Below are 6,000 nucleotides of genomic sequence, written 5' to 3'. Positions count from 1 at the left end.
CCAGAATGCACTCTGGCTGTGGTGACTCATGGCATTCTGATAATCACCCAAAAAACTGAAGTTCCACAGAACTTGAAAGTGTGCATTTGTGGGGGTGTAAGGAACGAAAAATGCATGGATGGATGAAGCATTTGCAAATAAACAGAAATGAATTCAATTGAAATGTAATTGTCATGTATTTTTTTATTCAAATTGATAAAAAGTCTATTAAACTACTAGAGAAATGCAAAGCAACATTTTCACTGGTTTCAGATTCCACTACCTATTGCTTACATTATTTTGTTGCAACTCTTTTCCTTAAACATTTACAAAATGATTGACATAGGCTTATTTATTATTATTTAATGTTCATTTTAAATCATAACTGTTATTGTCAGACTGCTTTTTTCTATTTATATCACATGTGTACATCTAAACACCCACTGTGCTGCTGAACTGTGCAGTTGGTTAGCATTAATTATCTCATTTCTCCATGTGATGGTATGATTTTATCAGGACTGCAGAAAGATCACATCCATCTAACTGAGAGAGATCACAGGCATGCAACATTAACTTTCAAAGGTAACAATCCATTCATTGCATAACTAAAAATGCATGTACTGTGACTCCAATAACTATTTGCACACTTAATTTTTTAGTGAAATTGTTGCCTAAAAAGCATGCTATCTTTCTTTAAAATACCCACTACTTAATGTGATGTTTTATATTTGTTGCAACTGACATTCAAACATTTATAAGTGTGCAAATACGTTTTGGGGCTGCTGTATATTGGCTGTATTATATGCACGCACACAGTATACTGTATGTAAATGTGTCTACATTCAGTGAGAACAACATCTCTACATCCTGTCCCAAGCTCTGAGCTCTTCTTTTTGTCTGGCACATTCAAACCTCTGTCTGCACCACAGGAAATCAACAGGTCTAATATACACACACATACAGACACAAACACTAACCCAAACGTAGACACACACAGCCATGCATATACACAGGCATTCAGAGCTGTGTGTCTGCGATGTAGCACGCAACTGCATGAAAACACGCACATCGCACACAAAACCGTGCATAAACACATGAACGAAAATACAAATGCATGGTCAACTGTACACACAGATGCAAGCAAAGAGAGGGAAGTAGATGCATTTGAGGCATACAAAATTGGTAAGTCATCTGCACAGTTACTGTAGAAACCCCAAACAGGTCTGGCATGTGAAGCTTGCCAGCTTGTTTCATCAAAGCCATTCACAAACGAAACTGAGAAAATATCATGCTCTTCTCAGGCTGTGGGAGAGAGAAAACAAGAAATGCGAACGAGGGATAGACTGGCACGGCTGTATATGACACACATCTGCATGCTTGAAGTGCTCTGAATGGTAAGGAACAGAGGTTGGTGGTTGGGTTTTGGTCGACCATGCTCTGGCCCAGATCTGGTGTGATCTGGTCTGGTCTGGTTTGAGGAATGTGAGATGGTGAATCTTGAGGTGGAGACCGTGGCTTTCAGGGCTCCCACGCAGTGGAGTCTGCCAGTGGAACTCTGTAACCCCACATTAACGTTGTTTCACCCCGTCAGCAGCTAATGTGGAGGAGGTCATTATAGTGATGCCCCAGGACATCACAAAAATGATAAAGGCAAAGCAGCATCATTAGCTTAGGAAGCTCATTATTGACAAAAAATAATCCAGATTTACACTGCTTACACTGCAAAAAAAAAAGGTTTATTTTCAAGGTAAAAAATATCTATACTAAATTATTTGATAGGCACAGTTTTCTTTCCTGTGATGACGTATTAGGCTACCTATTGAAACAGAATGATGGGGTGGGACATTTTTTAAATAGAGAGTGGTTTTTATATTGCAGCCTTGTACCATGTTAAAAGCTGGCGATATGAAGGAACATTTCCATTCTGAAGAGCATTTGATTAGACAAATTATGTTCGTATAGTCCAAAATGAGTCATGTTAGAATATTTTTGGTTTGTTTTCCTGCATAAGAATGACTGTCCATTTTAAATGTCTGCTAAAAGCTAGTGTTTTTTCAGCTTTTAGGAGTACCTAAAAGGTAACAAACATGGACTAAAAGTCACAAAACTCTAAGTATATGACCAGTACAGCATTTTAAAAAATAGCTAGCAATGTCTTTATGAGCGTTTGACTGTATATGGCTAATTGTACACATCTATTTCAGGTTTTTGAATTAGGAAGTTGTAAAGAACTTGATTGTTGGTATATTGCATATTGCACTTTGTGCATGGTCAAAAGCGATTAAAGGATGAGTTCACTTTAAAATGAAATTTACCCCATGATTTACTCATCCTCAAGCCATCCTAGGTGTATATGACTTTCTTCTTTCAGACGAATACAATCAGAGTTATATTAATAATCACCCTGATGCTCCTAAGCTTTATAATGGCAGTGCAGGGAAACCACCTGTTTGAAGCTCAAGAAAGTGCATCCATCCATGTCTGTGTATACTTGAACATCATTTTACTTTCATCTGTAGAACACAAAAGAAGATATTAGGTTAATATTGAGTAAATGATGATGACAGAATTGTTATTTTTGGGTGATCTATCCTTTTTCTGGTCTTCTGAAGCGAAGAGTATTTCATAACTTGAATATGGAAGGCGGTCTGGAGAAAGCAAGTTATTTTACTTTATAATGTATAAAGTAATATGGATATATGGAGATATTTTTCTTACACAAAAGCATTGCTTTGCTTCAGAAGGCCTTTATTACTTTATTAGGCCTGTATCTTTATTACTCAAGATACACACCAGTAATGTTTTTTTCTATACGTTTATAATTAGACGTAAATACCCTAATTGAACTAAGGCCTAATCTTTGCTTAGTCTAAGCCCTGTCTGTGAAACCGGAATATTTTAGTCCTCAAAACAGCGACATGACACGATGAAAGTATATTCGTATTTGCACTTACACTATAACTGTGGCGAGGACTGACAACAAAACTTTCTCATGAGAAAATTTTTTTTTTTTAAAGCCACGTAAACCCAACAAACATGATCTTTAAGGAACTTAACGAAGGGGTAGTGGGTGATAGTAGACTGTGTGAAATATCGGAGTGAGGGTGCAGATTGGGCATTTCAGTTACAAAAAATTTGTACACAGGTAGTGTGAAAAAGATTGGAAAGTAACACTTCAATCAAATTTAGAGGCATCGTTAATGTAGGAAACCTGCAACATCTTGTATATATGCATATATGATGTTTGATATTCGTTATATTGAACACTCATTAATATGCACCACTGGAATAACATTTAGCCCAATTGCTTTTTTCTTTAATATTTAGTTTCAGAAGAAAATTCGGTCGGCTGGTGTGTTTTTCTGCCAGTAAAGGCTCTGTGGTTGAGAGAGAGTGTGAGAAAGCGGAAGGCGGGAGGTGCGGGTACAGCTCTGTGGAAAGGGGCGGAGCTTATCAGACTGGCAAGGCGATAAACAGGCCCAAGTTGTTGTTTTTTTTATCTCTCACTTTCTCTCTTTTTAGACTTAAACTTGATAATTGCTTTTATTGTACAAACATTTTTTTTGCAACAAAAAATGTTCAGCCCGTTCTGACTTAATGTGCTGTCTTTTCTAACTAACTGAACTTGCAGTTTTCCTGCAGCAAACAAAAAAAGTCAGAGACTTACACTGACTGAATGTTGAAAGTAAATGATTTGAGATTCCTATATTATTTTCAAAAAATCTGTCTAGTTTAATTCACATCAGCAGTGGCAAGAAAAAAGTTGAAGCGAAACCACCATCAGTTATGGTACCTGTGGGGGGAAAAAAAAGGATCCAACACTTATTTGAGCTTTATGTTATTTTAGAAGTGTGAGAAGCCTGGGATTGACACAAATGTTATCTTTCATTAACACATATGAGCATCCACTTCCCCATAGAAAGGGTCTCAAACGGGACTAGTCAAAAACAGACAAACAAGATTATTTTAGAAAGAATGCTATAATAATGATATGTAGCAAACAGGAGTAGAACAAACAAATTTTTAGCGATTATGTATAAATATTTCAGGCCTACCCTGAGATCTGACATTGATCAATTACTGATAATATTAATGATTATAAGGCAATATTTTTTGTTTTGAACAATTTGATTCAGTTATGTCATTTGCAGTGCTGATTTTCTCATAAAAGACCTAAAGTAGTCTTTTAACTACTTTTTCTGATTTTCATATACTTTTGTGCTTCAAATATACTGTAATCAAATGTAATGTGATTTGATTACGCAATGTGATGAAATGTGAGTTTGTGGTTCATCTTGGAGCAGGTTGGTTTAGTTCATGGCTTCCCTATGGAGAAAATGAATGGGGAAAACCTTCAAAACAGATACTGCCAAAAAGGTAAAAGGTCTGTTTTGTGGTTTCTCTATATATAATATTGATATAATAATTGACTGAGAATAAACGTTTCCGTTTCCACAGAGAGAAGAGATGATAGTAAGAGAGAAAGCAATTAGATGTGGGGCAGGCAGAGTGTGCGCGGGAACACGTTGAACGTTGCTGTGAAAGGTTGGTTTTTTGTGGTATAATTTTCTGCTGAAATGGCCTGACAAACATCTTTTTTCCCCTGCTGATGAATTAACTACACATTCACAGCTCTTCATAGATGTTAACACATCCTAAAAAAAGTCATCATGTCAGCATACAACTAATTGTTGATCTTGCATTTCCTGCTAGGCAGGTTAATATCATGCACATATGCTAGTACTACAGCATAGTGAAATCAAATGTTTTAACATTAAATATATATAGTATATATACAGTGCTGGGTGGATAACTGTAGTCTGATTATGAGTATTTTAATATAATGTAATTACAAGTATTTCATTTTGGATTCTGATTAAGATGAATAGAAGACCAGCAGGAACATTTATTAAGAAATTTAAAGGTGAAATAATTTCTGCACCACTAGTGTCACCAGAATTTCTCAATCAATTATTATTTACAAACAGGTTTCCATTAATTGGAAAAACAGTCCCACGCCAAACTCAAATGATTGATTGAGTCAATGTTGCTTTAATAGGATCAATTTTAATCTCATGTCTTTCATTTTTAACAAATTAAACGTCACAGGATGAATCACAAAACCATGCAAGGATTATTATTCCGGGATTATTGAAATCGAAATGGCTGACTGTAGTTCGTTTCTCATATTCCTTTCTCATCCTTCCATCCAAGAGCCTAGATCCCCCTTCAGCGGCATAGACAGATTTAGACTCTGGGCGTTCGCTTTTGGTCCGAAAATGCGTTTGAAGTGAAGATGGCCACCTCATCACTGTATTTTTCCTTCTGTCCTTTGCTGTGTTCCCCCTTTATGAGTTGCACATGGAGCAGCCTGCAATTTATACACCACAAAATAAGCCCCTGCACATCTGCGCTCACGACCGCATGCTCTAGCCACCGCCCCGCTCTGCCCCACCCGTGGGGTGGAGGGACATTGGCAACGTTTGGCCCACCGCAGGTCTCTCAGCAAAACACTACAGTTATATTAAACTTAAATACAGGGGCTTGATAAACAAGAGAGAGAGGAAGAAAAAAAACATCTCTGTCCGATCGCTGCCGTACTGCTTCGACCATTTTTGCTTGTGGTTAGTGAGCGACGCTGCTAAGAAACCCTTTTCCCAAAACACAGAGCAGATGGTGTTTGTGTCTGTGGAAAGAAGCTGGATGGCCCCATCCTCAACGTCCGATACACACTCTTCGGGAATACATGCACTTGTGGTGTACTTCCTAAATTTATACAGAGTTATAATGTGCATAAAAATTAGAATATGTATTTTGGACTTGACATCCAAATTTAATGTCTTAAAAAAAATGTTTCATCTGTGCACATTATTCCAAATTTACCAAAAATGTTGAAAAGTTATTTTATCATTGTTTTAGGCTACCATTTTAGGTAATGAAGTCTTGCTAAAATTTTGCCACAAGCAAATTAACTAACTTTACTAGTTAGTGTGTAACATTACAGCAACAGTAGCAAATAAC

General features: G+C 36.8%; 1 protein-coding gene across 1 annotated transcript in view; it reads left to right on the top strand.

Moving 5' to 3' along the window:
- Positions 1 to 1,330: 1,330 nt before the first annotated feature.
- Positions 1,331 to 6,000, top strand: part of runx3 (RUNX family transcription factor 3) — a 65,981-nt gene continuing 61,311 nt past the window's right edge. Inside the window, exon 1 of the mRNA XM_051917914.1 lies at positions 1,331 to 1,373. The gene's annotated coding sequence lies outside the window, so the exon portion shown is untranslated. The remainder of the gene's footprint in view (positions 1,374 to 6,000) is intronic.

This window comes from Ctenopharyngodon idella, chromosome 13 (assembly GCF_019924925.1).
Source record: "Ctenopharyngodon idella isolate HZGC_01 chromosome 13, HZGC01, whole genome shotgun sequence".
Taxonomy (NCBI): Eukaryota; Metazoa; Chordata; class Actinopteri; order Cypriniformes; family Xenocyprididae; genus Ctenopharyngodon; species Ctenopharyngodon idella.
This window is presented reverse-complemented; position numbering and strand designations above follow the sequence as displayed.